Genomic DNA, 25,938 nt, shown 5'->3' with positions numbered 1-25,938 from the left:
ATGAGAGAACAACAAAGACTGGCCGGCCAAAAGGTAAATTTTCTCATTTTTTTAAAAATGGTAAACCACATAAGGTAATCTAAAAATATATATGGCATTCCTTCTATGCTCTCTGGAAACAGCATGCCAGTGAATACTTTTGAGATTTCATCTTCATAGATGCACTAACTAACACTGATTAGGTCTCAACATCCCCATGTGGGAGAAACAACAGCATATTCCCTCCATTTTCTAAATGATGTATATGGAGAGACTTGTGAATTGAAAAGTTCAAAAAGGAATTTCTGGTTTTAAAATGTTGGTGTAAAGATGTTTCACCTCATCTTCTCAGAAATCACCTCAAAATAGGGAAGACACAACACCTCCTACTTGAAGACAGAAAGCCTATGGAGGAGTAGGAAGGAGGTAGCATGGCAGAAGGGGAAACCTGAGGGCCTGAGAGGGGTGCCAGGCAGGAGCGCACTGACCTAGCCCGCAGGACCTGAGAAGAGGCTCAGGCTTTAGGGCAACAACAGGCAGGAGATGAGAGGCTTCTTACCTGGGAAAACTGTATGGTCCTGAGAAAGGAGAGGATGCTGATGAAATCTGTGATGGTCTCCATCTTTAACAAGTTCCATCCAGATCACAGAACTTTTATTCCATTTTTAATACATTCTATTAGTGTCTTGAAAGTGTTAGTTGCTCAGTCGTGTCTGACTCTTTGTGACCCCATTAACTGTAGCCTGCTAGGCTCCTCCATCCATGGGATTCTCCAGGCAAGAATACTGGAGTGAGTTGGTATTTCCTTCTCCAGGATGTATTCCTGACCCAGGGATCAAATCCAGGTCTCCTGAATTGACAGGCAGATTCTTTACTGTCTGAGCCACCACAGAATCCCCTATTTTAGTGTCTTCAACTCAGTTCACTTCAGTTCAGTCTCTCAGTAGTGTCCGACTCTTTGTGACCGCATGAACCACAGCACACCAGGCCTCCCTGTCCATCACCAACTCCCAGAGTCCACCCAAACCCAGGTCCACTGAGTCAGTGATGCCACCCAACCATCTCATCCTCTGTCATCCCCTTCTCCTCCTGCCCTCAATCTTTCCCAGCATCAGGGTCTTTTCAAATGAATCAGCTCTTTGCATCAGGTGGCCAAAGTATTGGCGTTTCAGCTTCAACATCAGTCCTTCCAATGAATATCCAGGACTAATCTCCTTTAGGATGGACTGGCTGGATCTCCTTGCAGTCCAAGGGACATCAATTCTTCGGTGCTCAGCTTTCTTTATAGTCCAACTCTCATATCCATACATGACTACCGGAAAAACCATAGCCTTGACTAGATGGACCTTTGTTGAAAAAGTAATGTCTTACTCTTAAATAATTATCAAGCACTTAAAGGAAATCTCTAACATAAAGGACCAAAATTTTAAAAAAAACTATAATACATTAAAAATAGGAAATAGAATACTAGGAATAGACAAAGGCTTTTATTTAAAAAAAAACACACAACTACACAGAGACAGAAAATATTATATGCATGAAAGAAAAATAAAATTCTTTTTTTTTTTTTTTTAAGAAAATAATGAGGGACCTTCCCTGGTAGTCCAGTGGTTGAGGCTCCGAGCTGCCACTATAAAGGGCAAAGGCTTGATCCCTAGTCAGGGAACTAAGATCCAGCATAAATTGATGCTTTTGAATTGTGGTGTTGGAGAATACTCTTGAGAGTCCCTTGGACAGCAAGGAGATCCAACCAGTCCATCCTAAAGGAAATCAGTCCTCATTATTCATTGGAAGGACTGATGCTGAAGCTGGAGCTCCAATACTTTGGCCATCTGATTCGAAAAACTGACTCATTAGAAAAGAGCCTAATGGTGGGAAAGATTCAAGGCAGGAGGAGAAGGGGATGACAGAGGATGAGATGGTTGGATGGCATCACCAAATCAATGGACATGAGCTTGAGCAAACTCCAGGAGTTGGTGATGGACAGGGAACTCTGGCGTGCTGCAGTCCATGAGGTAGCAAACAGTCCATAGTGATGAACTGAACCATCTTGTTGGGGCTTCTCCTTTGCCCTCAGACGTGGGGTATGTTTTTTGGTTGGATCAAACAGTCTCCAGTTGATGGTTGTTCAGCAGCTAGTTGTGATTTTGGAGTTTTTGCAAGAGAAGATGAGCACATGTTCTTCCACTCTGCCATCTTGAGGGTATAGAGTGGTATCATGTGCCTATCTAAGGTCACTGATATTCCTACCTGCAATCTTGATTCCACCTTGGGACTCATCCAGCCCAGCATTTCACATGATGTACTTGCATATAAGTTAAATAAGCAAGGTGACAATATACAGCCTTGACGTACTCCTTTCCCAATTTTGATCCAGTCCATTGTTCCATGTCTGGTTCTAACTGTTGCTTCTTGACCTGCATACAGGTTTCACAGGAGGCAGGTAAGGTGGTCTGGTAGTCCCATCTCTTTAAGAATTTTCCACAGTTTGTTGTGATCCACACAAAGGCTTTAGCATAGTCAATGAAACAGAAGTAGATGTTTCTCTGGAATTCCTTTGCTTTTCCTATGATCCAGTGGATGTCTGCAATTTGATCTCTGGTTCCTCTGCCTTTTCTAAATCCATTTTGTACATCTAGAAGTTCTTGGTTCACTACTGTTGAAGCCTAGCTTAAAGGATTTTGAGCATTACCTTACCAGCATGTGAAATGAGTACAACTGTATGATAGTTTGATTATTCTTTGGCATTGCCTTTCTTTGTGATTGGAGTGAAAACTGACCTTTTCCAGTCCTGTGTCCATTTCTAAGTTTTCCAAATTAGCTGATATATTGAGTGCAGCACTTTAAGCATCATCTTTTCTGGATTTGAAATAGCTCAGCTGGAATTCCATCACCTCTACTAGTTTTGTTTGTAGTAATGCTTCTTAAGGCCCCCTTGACTTCACAGTCCAGGATTCAATAAATATTTAGTGAATACAAAGATTCAGTTTGGTTTACCAACACACACCTTTAAACTCCATACACTGATGTTACTGCTACTGCTAAGTCACTTCAGTTGTGTCCGACTCTGTGCGACCCCATAGATGGCAGCCTTCCAGGCTCCCCTGTCCCTGGTATTCTCCAGGCAAGAACACTAGAGTGGGTTGCCGTTTCCTTCTCCAATGTGAGAAAGTGAAAGTGAAGTCGTGTACGACCCTCAGCGACCCCATGGACTGCAGCCTTCCAGGCTCCTCCATCCATGGGATTTTCCAGGCAAGAGTACTGGAGTAGGGTGCCATTGCCTTCTCTCATACACTGATGCTAAAGCCTAGATTTGAAAAGTCAAAATCTACTCCAAAGGAGAACAACTAATCCAGATTTCCCGCCTGCTCTGCCCATGGAGTAAACTGATCTAACTGCACAGACTGATTCTGCAGAAGCGCTGCCCAAAATCAGTCTAAATAGGCAGGACAGGGTGAGGAGTTTGGACTTGAACTCATAAAGAGCTATCGTAGGTTAAGAAATGTATGCGTGCAATTTTAAAAAAGAGCTTTGAGAAGATTAGCCTCTCCTGGTATGCAGGATAGAATGAGGGCAAATTTTTTCCTCCATTTTTAGCCTGTTTTTAAAGATGTGAGGTGACCAGTCAACTACAAAGGCTCAGTTAGTTTCTACACTAAGTGATCGATGAACCACTATCTGAACTATGGTCTGGAGTCATCCAGACCCCCATTCTTAGCCACTATTAGTATAATCTGTCACAGGAGTTGAAAATAGATGAGTCACCAGAGGCAACCTGCTACTTCTGTACACAACAATGCCTGTCAGTGACACTCATTCCATTTTATAACATACCCATTTTAAATAAACATTCTATTTTACATATAATTAAAGTTTAAAGATTCAATTAAAGGTTCTATTAAATACCACAGTCCAAAGACTCATTCTGCTTTAATTATAAGAGAAACATAAAAATTGAAACCTGAGTGGTAAACTTTAATGACAGACAATAAAATAAAATTGCTTTCTAAGTTGAAAATGTTAAGTCTGTAGCTAACTACCTGAGAAATGAGAAAGTGCTCCTTGCTTATTATTCCTGCATCCTTTTTTTAACCAAGAAAAACAAGTCTGAAAGTCAATCCTACCCACGAAGACAGGGCTAGATCAGGTGGGTCCCAGAAAGGTTTAAGGGCAAATGGTGACCAGGGTAGAGCAGAGTAGAATCACCCTACAAATACCTAGTTTTCAACACAACCACTTACCCAAAACCTTTTCCAAGTGACCCAGGCTTTATGTTTTAATGATTAGAAAGTGCATGAGAAGTGACTTCCATGGAACAGGTACACTGTCCTTTTCATTAAGGATTTGGGGAATCTGTTATTTCAGGAGAGCTGTATGCCTGATAGGGGCTTCCCAGATGGAGCTATTGGTAAAGAACCTGCCTGCCAATGCAGGAGACTAAAGAGACATGGGTTCTATCCCCGCTCAGGAAGATCCCCTGGAAAAGGGCATGGCAACTCACTCCAGTATTCTTGCCTGTAAAATTCCATGACAGAGAAGCCTGGCAAGCTATAGTCCATAAGATCGCAAAGAGTTGGACACAACTGAAGCAACTTAGCATGTGTGATGCATGCCTGATAGAGCTGCTCATTTCTGTACATACCTACACAACAAACTGTAATGACTCATTACCAACATCCATTACCTAACTTACTGTTTCGCAACTTGTTTTCCACTTTTCCCTCCTTTTAAAACTGAACTTAAGTTTAAACATAATTCTGTGTACATAGAGTTATGGTAAATGAATTTTAATAGCAAGAATTTAAAATTAAAAAAAGAAAAACCCACAGTTACACTTGGATGATTGCCTCCTGGTTTTCCCATGAAAGCTCAAATGGATATTTAAAGTGTATTTTTTCAATAGAGGTAGAAAAAACCTGTTTTAGTTCTCATAACTTTAATAATTTTTAAGCAAGGTACAGTACTATGAGATTGTGATTTCTATTAAGATATATAAATATACATTTACATATTTATAAGATATACAAATAAATATAAAAATTGATATATTTAAATGGGCTTCACATAAGGTGGTTTCAGCTCCTATTTAATTATACTGCCAGATAAACAGGGCTTCCCTGGTGGCTCAGATGGTAAAGAATCTGCCTGGAATGTGGGAGACCCACATTAAATCCTGGGTCGGGAAGACCCCTGGAGAAGGAAATGGCAACCCACTCCAGTATTCTTGCCTGGAAAATTCCATGGACAGAGGAGCCTGTCACGCTACAGTCCATGGGGTCACAAAGAGTTGGATACGACTAAGTGATGAACACGTCACTTCAATTTCAAATGTAGTGTTTAACTTTCACTTTCAGGTATATATATACATGCGCACACACACACATTTGGTCTGTCTGTTTCTGGTACACAGCTCCTAAAACCCTTGAAATTTCCTAAGTGATGAGAGAGATAAAGGTGAAATGGTATCTTTTGTTATTCATATAGTAAGTCTCTTTCAGTCACACCTGCCTTTATATTAATGAAGTGACTCTTAGAAAGCCCCTAGGTCATTTAAGGCTGGGAAGTGATTACAAGGATAATCAATCTGATTAATTAGAAACTTGGAGATTTTAGTTCCCCTTACCTCCCAGGAGGGGAAAGGGGCTGGTGGTTGAGTTGATCACCAATGGCCAATGATTTAATCAACTACGCCTACGCAATGAAGCCTCCAAAAAAATCCCAGCAGACGCTCAGAGAGCTTCCAAGTTGGTGCACCTGGAGGTAATCTAGTAAGTAAGCTGTTTTCCTGTGTACTGAGAGCCACTTAGCAAATTAATTGAACCCAAAGGAGTGATGGAAAAACGATTTATAGCCTCTGGTCAGAAGCCCAGGTAACAGCCTGGATTTGAAATTGGCAGTTGAAGGGTGCGAGTGCAGGTATACAGAACTGAACACTTAACCTGTGGGAGCTCCAAGAAGACAGTGTCAACACTGAGTTAAACTGTAGGACATCCAGCTCACGTCTCAGGCTTGGCTGGTGTGGGAAAAACTAGCACCCATGTGGGAACCAGAATATACAAGTGTCAGCATCACATGCAGTGAGTGTAAAGGAAAACAAAGGAGTTTTGATTTGACTTTGATTCTGCACAGCATTTGAAAGTCAGGCATTGGCCTCCTTTAAAAGCTAAGGTAACCAACCACACAGTCTCGTTCTCTGTCACACCATATATCAACATTTCAAAATGGGAAGAATGCTTCTAAAATCTACATGACTATGAATTATTTCTATTAAAAATCACACAGATTCAGAAAACAAATACAACAGAAGGCAACAACAGTTTCTCCAACAGCCTCTTATGATCTCAGCCAAGCTTCCAATCTGCTTTTCACTATGATTCCTGCAGAGAATCCCACCAATACATTTATAACTTTTGCAAATTAAGTTAGAAGTACTTGTTCACCTCCATTCATCTCTGTGAATGACGGTGGAACTCTAAATTTAAATACAACTGCATTACTGTTCTCTGATTAGCGTAGAATAATTCTTGGATTCATGGCAATGCCAGGCTAAATGACACTGCAAAGAAACCCTTTGTTTTCAAACAAATCGGTGGTTGGCTTTAGATAATGCTATAAAGAATCTTATTCACGCAGTGTACCCTAGTCAAAATTGTAAAAGTTGAGAACAAAAATAACAACTTCCACCTCTATTAAAAGAAGAATCTAAAGTTAAAGCTTTTTTTCTACATAAATAGAACTGTAAAATTTTAGAGGTAGATAGAACTTTGAGTAATTTAAAGTCAAGGAAAATGAAGTCATTCACTAAGGATCATTTAATAAATTACTGGCAGATCAAACACTATAACCTAGGCACTGCAAATTCCCTAGTGTAGGCTATTAAATATTATAGAATGTTTTGGACAAGTTAATATCAGCCAACATTTATCAAGTGCCTACTTTGTGCCCTTAACTATGGCAAGCATTTTTACATCTATTATCTATTCCCTAAGTCAGCTAAAAAGATTTTAATAAAAGAATCACATCTACTTGTTTGGACATTCAGTGTTGCCAAAACAGACCATGCTACAGGAACTAAATGGAAAGAGGTAATTCAATTACTGCAATAACTACACTACAGAAGAGGCTGCGTTCCAACAATACACTTAACTCTCAGGAATTTCCGTCCCAGAGGCATACACAGATTTAGAAAGCCTAGGAGTGCATTTCTGGGTACTGGCCTCTCCGCCAACAACTGATAAAGATTTCAGTACTTCCTCCTCTTCCTTCTTCTACTTCTGTACATTTTCCACTATCACATTCTTTTTTGATTCTTCTGTAGTTGTCTGTTCTTTGACCTATGCTTTCTCCTAAGTGCTGTTCCCCACTACCCAAGAAGGAAGAAAGTAATAACAACTAGAGCAGAAATCAATGAAATACAGAATAGAAAAACAACAGAGAAAATCAGTGGAACAAAAAGTTAGTTCTTCAAAATATTTTAACAAAATTGGAAAAACTTTACCTAGACTGATCAAGAATAAAAGAAAGAAGACTACTCCAATACTTTGGCCACCTGATGTGAAGAATTAACTCATTTGAAAAGATCCTGATACTGGGAAAGATTGAAGGCAGGAGAAGGGGATGACAGAGGATGAGATGGCTGGATGGCATCACTGACTCAACGGACATGAGTTTGAGCAAACTCCAGGAGTTGGCGATGGACAGGGAGGCCTGGCGTGCTGCAGTTCATGCAGTCACAAAGAATCAGACACTACTGAGCATCTAAACTGAACTGAGATAAGGAATGAAATATGGAACATTACTTCCAACTTCACAGAAATAAGAATTTTAAAAGAATATTATTAACAATTGTATATAACAAATTTTCTGGTAGATAACCAGATGAACATATTCATTGGAAGAAAAAAGCTATGAAGCTAAGTCAAGAAGAAATAGTACTTATCTGAATATATACATAACAAGTAAAGAAACTGAACTAGTAATTAAAAAAAAAAAAGGAAAAGTGCCACAAAGAAAAGGCCAAGTCCAGATGGCTTCACTGGTGACTTCTACCAAATATTTCAAGAAGAATTAATACCAATCCTTCACAAAATCTCCCACCACCCATAGAAAAGAAAAGAAAGGAACTCATCAATGAGGCCAGTATCATCTTGATACCAAACCCAAATGAAGATATCACACACACACACACACAAAAGAAAGTTATAGATCAATATAGGTGCAAAAATCCTCAACAAAATACCAGCAAACCAAATCCAGGAACATATGAAAACGATTATATAGCATGACCAAATGTGATTTATCCCAGGTATTCAAAGTTGGTTTATCATCTGAAAACCAATCAATGCAATATACTGTATTAACAGAATAAAGGACAAAAACCACACAATCATCTCAATGGATGCAGAAAAGGCATTTAACAAAATTTAACACTCTTTAATTATAAACACATAATAAACTTCGAGTAGAATAGAATTTCCTCAAGCTAATAAGAGGTGTCTACAAATAAACCACAGCTAACATTACATGTAATGGTGAAAGACTAAATGCTCTTCCCCTGAGACTAGGAATGAGACAAGGCTTCTCTTTAACACTGAAGGTTCTAGCCAGAGCAACCAAGCAAGAAAAAAAATTACAAAAAGAAAAAAATTATAAAATTTTGATTAAAAGATTGATAAGGAAGAAGCAAAACTATCTCTAAGAGCAGATGATAAGATCTTATATACAGTTGTCTCTTAGTACCCATACGGGATTGGTTCCAGGAGACTCTGCAGATACCAAATTGGACCCAGAGGCCTTATATAAAACAGTACGTCAATACAGTCCACCTTCGGTATCTGGGGATGCAAAACTCCCATATATTGAAGACTGACTGTATAAAAAATCCTAATCAATTCTCCAAAAAACTATTCAAACTAATAAATAAGTTCACCAAGGGTGAATACTAGTATGTGTAAAATAGATAGCTAGTGGGATGCTGCTGTATAAGAGATATTTACCAACAGATTCACAGAAGATGACAAAGAATACCAAGAATACCTGAAACACCCTCCTGAGTCTCCTCTGATTGTTGAGGAATAGAATAGCAGAGCTGGTGGCAACCTGAGAAATAGAGGCAATTGGTTGTAAGATAATAAGACAGTTTAGAGGTAGGGACAGCAGACAGGAATGGCCAAGTGACAATCGATCCAATCAATGGCATGGACGATCCTGGGGTAACAATTACCCACAGCACAGACAAGAACATTACTACCCCCATTAATATGGACACTATGGTTACAACCAAAGGCCTCCCTATGGCTACTACTGATAGAAGTGTCAGCAACTTTTAGTAAAATTATTTACTCTGCTAACATGACAAAAGTTTATGTTGTATTTTCTGTTGGTCATAGTTTTACATATGATTGTAAAAAATGAATTATTTTTTTGGAACTTGGGACTTTTAAAAAATTAGATCTTACTGGAGAGACATGATGGTTGCTGGGAATAAATACTCACCTAAAAAGGTTGTGGGTTAAATTGCTTGACTTCTACCTCAGATTCATCTTTGTTTCATGACTTAATAGTGCTTTGAATGTTGTATTTTTTTTCCTTGTTAGACCTTCAGGAGTTGCCTTTATTTTACACGGAAATCAAAATTTTATGTAGAAAATGCTTGCTTTTAATTTGTAAGATAAGGAAATATCCCTACACTCGGATGTGCTCATTCCTAAAATTTTACACAGGGAGTACAATCAGCTCCTAAATGCAGCACCACTATGCCTACTTATGATGTACTGTACACAGTGGTAATTGAAAGGTAAAAGAACCATAGTATACTTCATCTGGCTTTTGTTATGTGAATGTGGTACGTGGTAATTACAGGTATGAGTCATCTTCACAATCATATTGGTGGCTTTTTAGAGGGATATCGAAAATAAAGCTGTAAAATCAGGAAGGAATCAATCTCAGTTTCAGTGTCTTAATCTAGTGGTGGGTGAGATTAAGGCACACAGTCATTTTCCACAAACTCAAAGGCTTTTGGTAACATAAACATTACACGTTATGCAAAAGTTCAACTCCGTAATGTTCCCTTCCTTCTCAGTCACATGTAAATAATGATGTGTTTTGACTCTATTTACTTTTATGGCATTTAATATGGGTTGAATTTTCAATGTTATTTCACCTCCAGATGTATACCTTTGCTGCCTCCTCTTCTGTAAATACAGTGATGCTGTAACTTCCTTTCATAATGAGCACCATATTTCCCACCATTTTAAAAAACTGGCCATTATAATGGTTTTATTCAAATAAAATACTTGTAAGTATTTTCCCTCAAAAAAAAAAATAAAATAAAAAGTAAAACTAATGGGTACAATTAAAAAAGAAACAGTCTTATAGACCCAGAGAACAAACTATCAGTTACCAGTGAGAGAACAGTGGAAGAGGAAAGATAGGATTAAGGAATTAAGAGGTACAAACTACTAAGTATAAAACAAATAAGATATAGGATGTAATGTACAGCCCAGGTAATATAACTAATATTTCATAATAACTTTAAACGGAGTATAGTTTAGAAAAGTATTGAATTGTACACCTGAAACTAATATAACATTGTAAATCAACTGTACCTCAAAAAATAAAAGTTTTAAAAAGATGGGTAGAGTAAAATTGAAAGTACAGAAATAAACCTTTATAATTATGGTCATTTGATTTTCGAATGAATGCCAACATAGGACAACTGAATAGCCACATGCAAATGAATAAAGCTGAACCCCCTACCTCACATCATAACCGAAAGGTAACTTGAAACGGATCAAAAACCTAAAAGTAAGAACTAAAACAGTTCTTAGAAGAAAACACAGCAGTAAATCTCTGTGACTTTGGGCTAGGCAATAATTTCTTAGATGAATAACTTGGCATCAAAAGCACAAGTGGCAGAAGAGAAAATTAACTGAACTTCATCAAAATCAAAAACTTTAGCACTTCAAGGGAAAACCATCAGGAAAGTAAAAGAGAAAATCCACAAAAATAGGAGAAATATTTGTAAATCATATAATCTGTGCATCCAAAATATATAGAGAACTCTTAAAATTCAGCAAAAAAGACAAATAACCCTATTAAAAAATGGACAAAGGAACTGAATAGACATTTCTCTGAAGAAGGTTACAAATGGTCAACAAGCACATAAATGATGCTCAATATCATTAGCCATTAAGAAAATGAAAACCAAAACCTCAGTGACATACTACTTCAAACCTACTAAAATGACGAAAGTCCAAAAAGGACAGATAATTAATGTTGGTGAGGATGTGGAGAAATTTGAACCCTCAAACCTTGCTGGTGGGACTGGAAAACAGTGCAGACACTGGAAAACAGTTTGGCAATTCCTCAGAAAGTTAAACTGAGTTTTACACATGACCCAGCAATTCTGCTGCAAGGTATACACCCAAAAATGAAAATACATGTTCATACAAAAGCCTGCACATGAATATGCACAGCAGCCTTATTAATAATCATCAAAAAGTGGAAACAATCCAACCACTAATATATACATGAATAAGCAAAACATGATATACTGAAAAACTGGAATATTTTTCAGCAATAAAATAAATGAAGTATTATATGCTACAATGTGGATGGACCTCAAAAACATTATGCTAAGTAAAACAAACCAGTCGCAGGAGACCACATATTGTAAGATTCCACTTTTTTTCTGGCCACTCCAAGCAACTTTCCAAGCACTCCCTAGTTCCCTAAACCAGGGTCTGAACCCGAGCCACGTCAGTGAAAGCACTAAGTCTTAATCACTGGACCACCAGCAAATTCCTATAAGATTTCACTTTTTACGAAATATCCAGAATAGGCAAACACACCTACCAAAAGGGCTTCTCTGGAGGCTCAGATGGTAAAGAATCCGCCTGCAATGAGGGAGACCTGGATTCAATCCCTGAGTCGGGAAGATCCCCTGGAGGAGGGCCAGGCAACCCACTTCAGTATTCTTGCCTGGAGAATCCCCAGGGACAGAGGAGCCTGGAGGGCCACAGTCCATGGGGTTGCAAAGAGTCGGATATGATTTAGCCACTAAGCACATACCTACGAAAGTAAACTGATCATTGAAAGTAAACTGATCATTGCCAGAGGCGGAGCACGGAGGGCGCAGCAGCGGCAGGGAGTGGGGGGAGTTTGGCAGGGAATGAGGATGAGAGACTGCTAATGAGTCCAGGGTTTTGGTGGGGATAATGAAAACGTTCGGGAATTAAGATAGTGATGATGCCTGCACAGCTCTGTGACTAAAGCACCGAATTGTACACTTTAAAGTGATTAATTTGATGGCATATCAATTTAGTCTCAATAAAGCTGCTTTTCTCTTTAAAATATTAAATGTAAGAGAATATGCTATGGGTTTATTCTGTCTTCTCCATTCACCTCTGTGACATTTTAAACTTTTCTAGTCATGTGAATTTCCTCAGTGTCTTTCTCATCATTTGTTCAAAACATAAGTATATTTTATTAGATAATAGAATCATAAAATGTTCTTTCATTCCTACTTGTTTAACACGAGCTCATCCTTTAAAGAATACTTTCTGGCAAGACACAATATTTTTGCATTAGCTAATACCCAACAAGAATCAGCAAAATGGTAGATGGTATCTGCGGATGGCTCTCTTTCCAAGGATTAATATATATGGGGCTGGCTATTGCCAATACAGGATTTTAGAATATAGCAACAGCATTTGTTAGAGTTGGTAAAGTTCACTGGATATTGGCTGCTAACAGTAGGAACTTGACAGCTCTACAGATAACAAATAAGACATTCAAATTCTGTAGGTTCAGAATTTAACATATTCAGGAATTAAATTTAGGATTTTAGCTCCTTTCTATTAGGGAAGTAATATATTTAAAACACTTTCAGTCAGCTTCTTTCCTGAGGTCTGGCAGCAGTTTCTAGATGAAAAATGAATACCATCTCAGAACCATACAGTAAAAATGAAAGGCCAGTTTTCAAAACTCATTTAACCATAGCCTCATCAGTAGACTGTAATCAGAGTTACCTATAAATCAATTCTGCCTGTTCTCTCTGATGAGGGTCTTTGAAAGGAGTTAGCCTTTACCCTATCCACTCCAGTGTCCTTGCCTGGAGAATCCCAGGGATGGGGGAGCCTGGTGGGCTGCCATCTATGGGGTTGCACAGAGAAGCGACTTAGCAGCAGCAGCAGCAGCCTTTACCCCCTTCTCAAAGGCAAAGGGGACCCCCTGGTAAAGCTAAGTAGACCAGACCAGCTTCAGATCAGCGCTGCCCCGTGATGGCCACACAAGGCCACCTTCAAGGCCTCACTAAACCCCAATCTGCTGTTGTTTAGTTGTTAAGTTGTAGTCATGTCTGACTCTTTGTGATCCCATGGACTGTAGCCCACCAGGCTCCTCTGTCCATGGGATTTCCCAGGCAAGAATACTGGAGTGGATTGCCATTGCCTTCTCCAGCGGATCTTCCTGACGCAGGAATCGTACCCAGGTCTCCTGCATTTGCAGGCGAATTCTTTACTGCTGAGCCACCAGGGAAGCCCAGATCCTAATTTGCTCATCTATAAATGAAATCACCTACCCCACCGAGTTATTATGAGTATTTAATGCAATAATATCTCTAAAGCACCCAGCACATGGTAGGTACAAAATACATACTAGTTTTTTTATTATCCAAAGGGTAAACTACATATGACAAATGACAAAAACTACAAAAATCATGATGAACGAAACTCCTGGGTTAAGCATACACTGAAAAGAGCAGAATTATCTGAATACTAAAAATAAACAAATCTTTTTTTCTAAAAGACCAAATTCATATAATTTTAAGTAGGGGAAATATAACCATGATGATCGGATACAAGATATCGAAGCGGAGGCAGTCAGGAATTAACTAACTGTGCACTAATTATATTGGCATTTTATAACAGTTTTAATAGGAAAAACTGAATATCCAGTTTGTAGGATGCTTAAGACAATTTCAGTTAAATGGTTCTTCGAAGAAGCCAACAATAACTCAAGATTTGGCCAAAGTCGCAGTATTAGAATTTCCTATAGGAAGACTTCATAATGAATTTAGTCATAGGGCTTGAGAGTGCTCCTGAAAGGGAACAAAGCCAGGGCCAGATGCCTGCAAAATACTACTAATCCTTTGAGACTCATCTATACGTGCATTCTTAAAAAATTTTTACTAAAGACATATGGAAAAGGGACAACAGAAATATACATATATATTTGAAGTCAGGGAACTCACAGACATAATTTTTTTCATTATTTTCTAAAGTGGGTTTTATATTCACCTGGTTAAAACACCTCAAGAAAATACAAAAGAGACTCAGTGAAAAGTTTGCTTCCCGCCCCTTTCCCTACCCACCTAGTTCTCATCACCCAATCTCCAAAATAGATAAACATTGTTAATTTCTTATGCATCCTTCTTTACGTTTAGATGAAGCAAAAATACATTATTTTTCTACACAGAAAGACAAAGCAATTTATATACATATCATTCTGCATCTCAAAGGCAAATTTTTAAATCCTAAAATGTTCCAATTAAAGTGTGAAAATAAAAAATGGAAACCTCATTTAAAATGGTCAGAAGCAAAAGTAAACATCAAACTAAAGAGTTTTTGCACAAGGCAGGAAATTATCAACAAAATGAAAAGCCTGCCTCCTGAATAGGAGGAAATATTTACAAATGACATATCTGATAAGGGGTTAATATCCAAAATATACAAAGAATGCATACAACTCGACATCAGAAAAAAGGAAAACAAAACATATAACCCAATTTTAAAATAGGCAGAGGACCTAAACAGACACTTCTCTAAAGACAACATAGAGATGGCCAACAGACACATGAAAGATATTCAGCTTCACTAATCATCAGGGAAACACAAATCAAAACTGCAGTGCTGTATCACTTATACCTATTAGAATGGCTATCATCAAAAAGACAACAAATAACAAATGTTGGTTAAGAATGTAAAGAAAAAGGAACCCTCATGCACTGTTGATAGGAATATAAATTGGTATAGCCACCATGGAGAACAGTAGGGAGGTTCCTCAAAAATTTAAAAAACAGAGCTAGCATACAATCCAATGATTCTACTCCTGTGTATTTTCCCAAAGAAAACAGAAACAGCCCCATGTTCATCACAGCATTATTGACAATAGCCAAGATATGAAAGCAATCTAAGGCTCCATCGATAAATAAATGGATAAAGAAGATGTGGCAATACATAATGGAATATTCAGTTCAGTTCAGTCACTCAGTTGTGTCTGACTCTTTGTGACCCCAAATGGAATATTACTCAGTCACAAAAAATGAAACACTGCCATCTCCACAACATGGATGGCCCCAGAGGGTATTAGCTTAAGTGAAGTAAGTCAGACAGAAAGTAATAACATACGATTTCACTTTTGTAAGTAGAATCTAAAAAGCAAAACAAATGAACAAACATAACAAAACAAACACAGACTCACAAATACAGAGAAGAAACTGGTGGTTCCCAAAGGGGAGGAGGGTGAGGGGATGCGTGACATAGCTGAGGAACAGTAAAAGGGACAGACTTCCAGCTATAAAATAAGTCATGAGAATGTAACGTACCGAATAGGGGATACAGCCAATAATGCTATAATAACTTTGTATGGTGACAGATGGTAACTAGACTTACCATGGTGACCATTTTACATTGTATAAAAATATAGAATCACTAGGTTATATACCTGAATCTAATATAAAATTTTAAGTCAATTATATTTCAATTAAAATTTTTTAATAGGGAAAAAAATATTTTTAAAAAATAATAAAATTTAAAAATAAGATAAACTACGGTCAGGAAGCCCTGAACCGGGGGCTTTCACAAATTACCCTGGTGGTGGCTGCTAGCAGACCTCAACAGGATGCTTACTTCATATACCCCTGCAAGAGGAAGGAAGTTTTCTCCTTGCTCAGCATCAGCCCAACCAATGAGAAGTCAACAACTAAACCAATAAGGGGCTGCCATAACCCTGATTTCTCTCTCCTCCAAAGGACTTCTATTCAAAAACAGTCCCTCTCAACTTCTCTTCCTTTTCTGTAGAAAAGACCTCTCCTTTCCTTTGTTCTTTGGACTCACCTACAGTTCACTATAGTTTGCACATCCTGAACTATAAAGTGTGTCAGTAGCTCACTCTTGTCTGACTCTTTGCAACCCCATGGACTATAGCCCACCAGGCTCCTCTGTCCATGGGATTTCCCGGTAAGAATACTGGAGTAGGTAGACATTCTCTTTTCCAGAGGATCTTCCCAACCCAAGGATCAAACCCAGGTCTCCTGAACTATAATTCCTCTGCTATGCCTGAGTGAATTTGATTTTGCTGGCTAAGTCGCCTACCTCTTTGTTTTAAAGACTGATTAAAGCAACAAATAAATTCAATGGGACAGGGGCTTCTGTTCACACTTGAGTGGACTTTTAAAAGGAGGAACAGAAATAAATGATGGTAATGTTAGTAGGAATTAGAAATAAAGGAAATCTATGTCAGACATGGGGGTTCCCTGGTGGCTCAGATGGTAAAGAATCTGCCTGAAATGTCGGAGACCTGGGTTCAATCCTTTGGTTGGGAAGATCCCCTGGAGGAGGGCATGGCAACCCACTCTACTGGATACTACTGGATACTGAATACTTTCTTTCTTGGAGAATTCCCATGGACGGAGGAGCCTTGGCAAAGAGTCGGACACAACTGAGCGACTAAGCACAGCACAGCATAGCATATGGCAGACACAAAATCAAGGAAGGGGACATAGTCTCATAAATCTCTGAAAAATCCTTTGCAGCCAAACACTGGAGCACCTTATCTTTCATTAATTAAAAAGATCATTTCCCAACAAACAAAAACTAAACCAAAAATTCATGAGAAGAGAGAGTAGGGGGTAAAAGCAGATGAATTAGAAAGAAAAAGAAAAGTACTGATGTTGAAATGGACTAAAATGTAAACTATGAACAAATACGTACACTTAGAAATATAAAACTAAGAACCATTTTTTAAAATTACAGTAAAGTCTTAACTTCTGACTGTTTATTAACAGTGGTCCAGGTTCAAATAAGCAAATAAAACAGTGCTTTCATGTTTAAGCCATCATCAATTTTACCACCAGGCTGTCTCAAAGCTGGATAAAAACATCTTTTTAAAACCTTTTTCATTCCTGCTTATGAAAAAATAGGCCTTAATTCTCAGTGCAGCCTAAATAGCTATTGCCTTGGTCCTGAGCTCCTTATAATATTTGGCTCAGGTCCTGTTATAAGTGAGCTGAAGTTGCTATGAAGTCAGGTACCTGGGCTTAATCACCCACAGGTATCTCTTGAGAGAGCATCCAGCACCACTTCTCTAACTCCCAAGAATGGAAGGCTGATCTACATGTGCTTCTCACCAATGCATTTCTCTGGTGATGAAAGGCTGGAAGAAAAGGGTTTGGAATCCTGACACAGCACTTCTCAAAGACTGCTAACCTTCGGTCTAAGAGTTGGTGATGGACAGAGAAGCCTGGCATGCTGCAGTCCATGGGGTTGCAAAGAGTTGGACACGACTGAACTGAACTGAACTTTCTTCATCTTCTACTTAAAGACAAAGAGGCTGCTTTTAAACCAGATAACTAAACTTAACCCGAACGAACTTTTTGGCCTACCCAATATTTTCTAAAGGGAACAGTGGTCTTATCTAGAAGAGAGCTTTTAAGACCAAAACACTCTCTACTCAATCTATAACATGGTTAACATCTTCAATGGGGAAAAAAAAAATAGCACAAAATAATGCTACCGCCATGACATAAATCAAAAAAAATTATAAATAGTTTTAAATTTTATCATACATGCCAATGCTTAAGGAAAAGACAGCTTATTTAGAGACAAAGAGGTGGGTGGAGACTTCTGTGGAAATTTTGGAAGGAATTACTGGGTATTCTCAAACACTAGTTCTTTATAATATCTACCTTTCCTCCCAAACTAAAAGCTTTCCTTTTCCTTATTAAAGGCTTGTTCTTAACAGCTCGCCATGATTAGTATCTTTTTTGCTCAAGACCAAAATAAAGAGTGAGGAATGGAGAAAGGACAGAGAGAAATATTCTTAAAGCAAAAACAGGAAGAAGAGAATAAAGAGAACAAGGTTAAAAGAGGGACTAAACTCTCAGAAAGTGGGGGGAAGCCACAGAAGGATACAGGAGGAACGTGTGGGTCACAGCTTGTGTAGGAGAAAAAGAGGGTGGAGAGATTAGCTCAGACAGACACTGTCTGGAAAAGCTGGTGGGGTTAGTAACGAGAGAGTTGTATGCATGAAAGTATTCTAAACCAACTGTTACTAACTCTGAGACAGACTATAAGATGAGGCTCACAAGAAACTTCAAGGTCACCTATTTCTACCATTGGAGGGAACTCTGTTAAGCCAATTACTCTATACAATGTACTTATCATTAGGAAACTATTTCAAAACATCTGAAGTTCAACTGTTCTAATCTTCAACTGAATTCAACACTTTTCCCTTGGTTCAGGTCCATTATTTCTGCTTTTCCTTTTATGATTGTAATTGATGATATATGAATATTCTATCATTTCTCTTCTTAAATATCTTGTATTTTAGATGCGCACAGAACACAAATGTTGACTCACCTCCATCAACAGGATACACGCTTTATCCTGATTTGGGTGTGTATTTCAGTCCATCTGACACCCTCACCTCATCCCCTTTATGAGCACTAGTATAAATTTCCAGTAGTGTTATTCAGGTTTGGGGAATGGCAGGTGGCCAGGAAATACAGTAAAATAACTGGCTCCAAAGTGCCTGGAATCTCTGACGTTGGCTGACTAAACAAACATGATTCTCTAAGCAACAAAATAGCCCTGCATAAGGGAAATTTTTAATGGCATTGGAAATATGGATATGCACATACATATGAAAGTTTACAAAATATACTCTAAAACGCTAACAGTGATTGAGTGGTAGGTCTACTGATGATTCTTATTTCCTCTTTTTCTTAAAAATGTATTACTTTGGTGATTTAATATTTTTTAAAAGATACTAAAGAGTGAACATATAGATAAGAGAAATAGAAAACAGATAAATCACAAAGTGGAATATTATGCAGCTGTCAGAACTATGATGCAGACCTATAGATGTCCACGATAAGGTGTTAAATAAGAGATAAAAGGACAAACTGTATGGAATAAGTCCCATTTTTAAAAAACTCTCTATATATTTACAGATATACATACTTATATAAGCATGGGGTCAAGACTAGAAGAAAATAAACACCCAGCAGTGGTTACCTTCTTCGGTAATATTAGAGTGAAGAGGACTTATTTTTTTCCTTCACACACTTCTCAACTGCTTATATTTAAGGGCATACATTTTTAATTAAAAAGAATATGTAGAAAATATGAGACAAACTAAAATAAAAATGAGAAAAAAAGACGACATACAGTGTTTTCTTGGGAAACTAAGAAATTAAGAAGATGATTTCTACATTCCATTTTAGCTGACCATATACAACTGAGCGACTCACACACACACATGTGTAATATACATGTGCATTAGATTATATAGTCTATATACTGGTCCTTATACACATCATTCGCCATTTGTGGATGCTGAGTTGGAAATCAGATTATTTTAACTTCGACCTATATTTATTTTAAAAAGCAAGGAGGTAAATAACTAGAATAATAAAGTTCCTTCTCATTTTTCAACTCAAGGAAGCAGTCAAGTCCTTAGTGAAGCCACTGGACTGAGGACTTTTCGTCCAGCAGCCAGTAGATTGGCTAGTCCACTAGTGAGTTCGATTGTGCATGTGAATATATTAGATGTGTTACTCGCTCTGTCGTGTCAACCCCATGGACTGTAGCCTACCAGGCTCCTCTGTCCATGGGATTTCCCAGGCAAGAATACTAGAGTGGGTTGTCATTTCCTTGAGAGGATCTTCCTGACCCAGGGAGGGAACACAGGTCTCCCGAAATGCATGCAGATTCTTTACAGTCTGAGCCACCAGGGAAGCCCACTTTCCATCTTACATATTATCCATGGAATTCTCTAGGCCAGAATACTGGAGTGGGTAGCCTTTCCTTTCTCCAGGGGATCTTACCAACCCAGGGACTGAACCCAGGTCTCCCCCATTGCAGGCTGATTCTTTACCAGCTAAGCCACAAGAGAAGCCCAAGAATACTGGAGTGGGTAGCCTATCCCCTCTCGAGCGGATCGTCCAGACCCAGGAATCCAACCGGGGTCTCCTGCATTGCAGGCAGATTCTTTTCCAACTGAGCTACCAGGGAAGTCTGCACAATTTGCCTTACATAGTCACCCTCCTTTCACTCACCCTCATTGCCCATCCAGTGTTGAATAATAGAAGAAACTGTGGCTACAAGGATTGTTGGGACCTGTCAGACACAGGAAAGGCCCTGAGAAATTGGTCAAGGGCGAGAAGATTTTACCCTGCCTAGTTCTCTTTGAAAACTCTCTGGCTCAACTTCAGACAGGCTATAACATTTTACTTCTTGAGACTCTGAAACAGCCTCCAACATCGGATTTCCATGTTGTCTTCTTCAGCAATGATAACTCAGAGTTAGTACAGAGTTAAAATTTCTTTGACATGAACTACCAGATGTGAATCAGTACTATCTTTCTCCATTAAATTTTTTCAAAAGTGAAATGAGATCAAAGACTCCACCATAAAGAATGCAATAGGTAAAGGAAAACAGAGACAGAGTCCCTTAACATAATGTGGGGGCTGTTTCTGTCAGGAATAACATGTTACATAATTTGAGTTTCATGAATCAGCAGTTTTAGCGTGTAATTACAGGAATTTTTCAAAAAGGGAAGAAAAAAAAAATTCCTGAGGATTGGAAAAGGTAAAGTAGTTTTTGAAATGAGGCAGGTTTCAAAAGTATTTTATTCCACCCCCGTAGAAAAGAATGTTGACAGGCAGATGACTCAGTCTGGCTTCATTAAGGGTTTCTTAACACCTAAAATTCTTCATGGGAAAGCCCACCCCATCTCTCATTTTCCTCCACAGCCCTTCCCAGTTCCTCCCACCAGGTAATGGCCATATTTTCCTCTCTCATTGAAGGTTATCCATGTAGAGGAAACATACTTGAGGATACACAGAGTTACACTTGAAGGAGAAAAGTTGAGGATTTTTGTTTGTTTTTTGAAATACTACAGTAATTGTAACACTTCAAAAAACACAGCAGTGATGTCAAACACTTCAAAATAATTATAATACCTATGATCTCTGTGTTTGAACTTGCTCATAAACCCAGGTGGCTTAATTGAGCTCACTTACAGTGAAAACCTACAGTGATTGGCAGTCCTTAAAAATGATCTTGAATGACCAGGAAGAGACAAGAAAGTTGTCAACACAACCATGAGACCCATGTGTCCAATGGCAACTCCAATTCAGAAGGGGGAAAGTAGGATGCTTGAAAAAGGGAAAAACCAACTTATTTGCTTTTTCAAACACCAGACATGATCAGTTCCAAGAAATGAGTTCAAAGGGCTTTCCAGCTCATCCCTTTTGTAGAAATTATGTGGTAGCAGATACTATTTGACCTGGCAATCCCTTAGTCACAACTCAACTATGGTGTGACAACTCAACACATAATGTTTTGAAATACAGCAAGAAGTCTGAAGTCATTGGGAGTCATTCATTCCACAAATGTTTATTACAGGCTGGCACGTGCCAGGCACTGTCCATACACCTGCTCTCCATTCAAGCTCTGCCTCTTACCAGCTGTGCTATCCAGGCTAAAGCACTTTCATATTTCTATGCCTCAGTTTCCTCATCTGTAAAAACAGGAATGAAAACTGGCTATCCACCTCATGAGGTCCCTCTGAAGAGCAAATAAGTATACGCGGAAGCACTCTGTAACCCATGGAAGTATTGGTTGCCATTTGGCTAAACTGAACTCATGAGTGTCTATGTGCCATAAAATTATATCAGAAGAAAGTGAGCCTTCTTGCTTCCAGGAGACACTTCATAATCTTATTTAATAAGGCTCAGAGTGTCATTTCATCATCTCCCTGGAAATTTAAATATATGAAACAGAGAAAGCTGGTATGATGTGCGGATTTTGACATTAGATTCATAATCACTGTAATGACAAGAACCATACTTATTTCAGTCACCATTCTGGGTTTCCATCTGGCCATCAGGCTAAGGCACCATTTGAAGAGGGTGGTTAACTCTGGAAAATATTCTCTCAATATATCTACAAATTACAAAATGATTACCTAGACGGTTGACCCATCAACTCAGTGTTACCTGAGTTTTACAGTTTACAGCAAATGGTAGTAAAATTACAAAGTGTTGTTTGTTATGCAGATGTGTTCAAACAAAAACGTTCTATTTTATAGTACATTTCAAGTTCAGTCTGACCCTCAAATCTAAGCTAGTCACATTTGTGTGTATATATTAGTCGCTTAATTGTGCTTGATTCTTTGTGACCCCATGGACTGCCAGGCTCCTCTGTCCATGGAATCCTCCAGACAATACTGGAGTGGGTTTCCATTCCCTTCTCCAGGGGATCCTCCTGACCCAGGAATCAAACCTGGGTCTCCTGCATTGCAGGCAGGTTCTTTGCCATGTGAGCCATCAGGGAAACCCAAGCTACAGTCATACCAATTGTCAAATATATTAGGAAGGAAACAGAATTAAGCTCAGTGCAGTGGCAGCTGAAGAAAGGGGAAGTTCTGGTCTCCTCAGAGTTAGTTAAGGATGGGCACTCTGTCCGCTGAGAAGGACCATGATATTGAAGATGCTAGCAATTTGACCAGAAATCTGTAAGAGTTCTCACTCCCTTCACTCCAGACTCCCTTCCCCCAGGGGAGGAGATGGGTGATGGTTTGCTTTACTGGAGTGGAAGCCAAGCCGGCTAGAAGGCACACCCAGTCCTAAAATATGCCCGAAACTTCCTCTGTTTCTAAAAGCTCTTGCAATGACATTCAGGGAACTGAAGTATGCACAGCCTGGACACTGCTGGAACTGCTATAATTTAACATTTTGAGTTAATAATTTGAGTTAATATTTATAAAACACTTAGAACGAGCCTAACACATGTCAGAGCTACCTAAGTGTTTGATAAATAAAAAAGCACTTCCCAGATTGGCTGGGTGAATGATCAACCTACTGACAAAGCAGAGAATCAAAATACACAACGGTCTACTTGTTTGTTTTTTTTTAACCCTGATAAAGATTTAGAAACTGTCGTGTTCTGCATCTCAAGTGTACCCTGTACAGCCTTGTGCAGAACTGAAGCTCTAGTCGTGGTTCAGAAATCACTACTAAATTAAATAACCTAAAAGTTTAAGTTTCAACGGATGAATTCTCTTTTCTGTCTTTCCGGGTAACCACCACTAAAAATGACAAAATCTAAAAATCTCAAAGCATCTCTAGATGGCACATACCAGTGCTCAACTGGGAATCAACAGAGCCAAATGCACGTTAAAAGGGACAGAAAAGGTTTCAAATCACAGAGAGCTTAAAGGACAGCCACGCATTACGGTCTCAGACGGCAGGTTCGCTGACAACAGGTTAAGGATTTCGGTGCCCTCGCAGATCCTCACAGGTAACCTGCACCCACTTTCGACCTCAGGTGGGGGGTCTCCCACTCTACCGGGGTCTCCCACCCTCCCGGTTCCCGGCTCCGAAGCTGCATTCAGATTAACAACATCTGACCCCGGGGACACCCCCCGGGCGTTTAGAAATCGGAAAGCAGAAACCGAATTCACCTCGAGGAAACAAAGACCACAAACTCTCAGAGTCGAGGGCTGGGCGAGGGAACGGCTTTTCCCACCCGACCAACGCGGAGGTTTCCGGGCTGAAGGACGGGGGCGCCGCCACGGGACCCGGGAAAGTCACGTTTGCTTCAGAAAGAGGCAGCCGAGGAGGCCCGGGTACCCTCGCCCCGCCCGGTCCCACCCGCCCGAGGGCCCGACTGCGGCCCGGCCGCTCGCCCACCCCGCGGGCCCAAGGTCCCCGCCGCCCCGCACCTACCCGGCTCCGCGGTGCTGCCTCCCCGCGCGGCGGTCGCGGAGCCGAGCGCTCTCGTGCTTCCTCCTTCCCGGCAGGGCCGCCGGGCGCTGGCGTTTCCTCTCAGACGCGTCACGGCGGCCGGCTCCTCCCGCACGGCGAAGCCGGGCGACCGGCAGCGCGCGGGGAAGGCGCCCGCTCCGGGCTGAGGGGCGGCCCGCCCCTCGGGCCGGAGCCGCGGGCTGGGCGATACCCCCAGCCGCGGAGACCCGCGCTCCGCCCGCTTCCCCGAGGACCCTCGCGAGAGTCCCCCGCCTCGCCCGGGGCGCCAAGTTCGGGGGACCCCGTGGTAACCCGCCTAGACTCCCCGGGGTTTTCCGCTGCTCCGCTTGTAGTGACCGCTGCCCTGGGGCCCAGGAACGCTGTGCCCGGCCCGGCCGGGGATTCTAACCCTGGTGCGCGCAGGGGGCAGGACCGCCCGACCCCCGGGAAATGGCCTGGTGGGCATGTGTAGTGGTGTAATGCAGAAGTATCCAGATAATTTTAGGGGAACAGCTGTGCTTCATTTAGCATTATTTGCACAATTTTCTACTTTTTCATCAGCAGAATTTTGGCTTTTGTAAGATGGGAGAGCGCTTTCACAAAGTGGCAGATCCTGTGTACAGAGAAATTTCCTTTCCACAGCTATTTTTGGATCCCTCTCTCTCAATATATATGTATATATTGGGGAAATGGACATAAAGTATAGTATAGTAGATATTAAAATCCAATACATACAAATCAACATATCGCCAGTGGTCCTTTGTATATTTTTTCTGTGGTCCACACAAAGCAATTCACACAATAAAGCACAGAGAAGCTAAAGAAGTTCCTCTAGTAACAAAATCAACAAGTGATCAGTGTGATCTCTTAATGAAAGCTATATTCACTGGACTGAAAAATTTCTCAGACAAAAGGAAGTTTTGTGACAATGAACTCCAAGTGAGATGATAGACTAATACCTGGCTATTACTATTCTTCAACTTTTTTTTCTTTTGTTTGAAAAACAAACATCTGGGAACCATTACCTTTTCAAGAGAAATTTGTCCTCCTACTGTGAAGAACACAACACACACACACACCCACACACACACCCATCTTGCACAAACATTTCAAGACAGGAAGGTTGGTGGGCAATGTTCAGCTGATAAGACTGGATATTTTGCATTTACAATCTGAGAGCTGCAATTTAATAGCTTGATTTCTCAGGACAGTAGAGGTCATAAATATATTCAAGAACTATTAAAGGACTTTTTCACTTAAAAGCACACACTTTAAGGCTGATCACTTTGATTAATCATATTCACCTATAGATATAGATCATATCTCCATTTTCCTTTACATTTCCAAGTTCCAAGTTTACACTGTAAAAGCTGTTGAATTTTCAGCAATATCTAGCTGATGTTTATGCCTTTATAAAAGGTTTTGTGTACATTCACGTAAGGACTCTTTTTTTAATAGAGTATTTTTGTTAGACTCTGGGTTCCAATATTTTGTTTGCAAATATGATTCATTTCATGAGATAGGGCAAATATTTTGTTCATCTGTTATATTTATAATGTAGAAATTATGAACACAAGCTTTGGAATCAGACTCAGATTTAAGCTGTGGCTCTGCTACTCTCTACTTCAATTTCACCTCTCTGAACAATGATTTCATCAAAAACTTAAGGATGATAATAGTACTTTTTTCTCCTTAGTAAAACACATAATGCGTGTGTGTATGCTTAATTGTGTCCAACTCTGCAACTCCATGGACTGTAGCCCACCAGGCTCCTCTGTCCATGGGATTCTCCAGGCAAGAATACTGGAGTGGATTGCCATTTCCTTCTCCAGGGGATCCTCCCATCCCAGGGATGGAACTTCGACTCCTGCACTGGTGGGCGGATTCTTTATCACTAAGTCACCTGGGAAGCCCAAAACACATAG

The sequence above is a fragment of the Budorcas taxicolor genome, chromosome 14 (genome assembly GCF_023091745.1).
Source record: "Budorcas taxicolor isolate Tak-1 chromosome 14, Takin1.1, whole genome shotgun sequence".
NCBI lineage: Eukaryota > Metazoa > Chordata > Mammalia > Artiodactyla > Bovidae > Budorcas > Budorcas taxicolor.
This window is presented reverse-complemented; position numbering follows the sequence as displayed.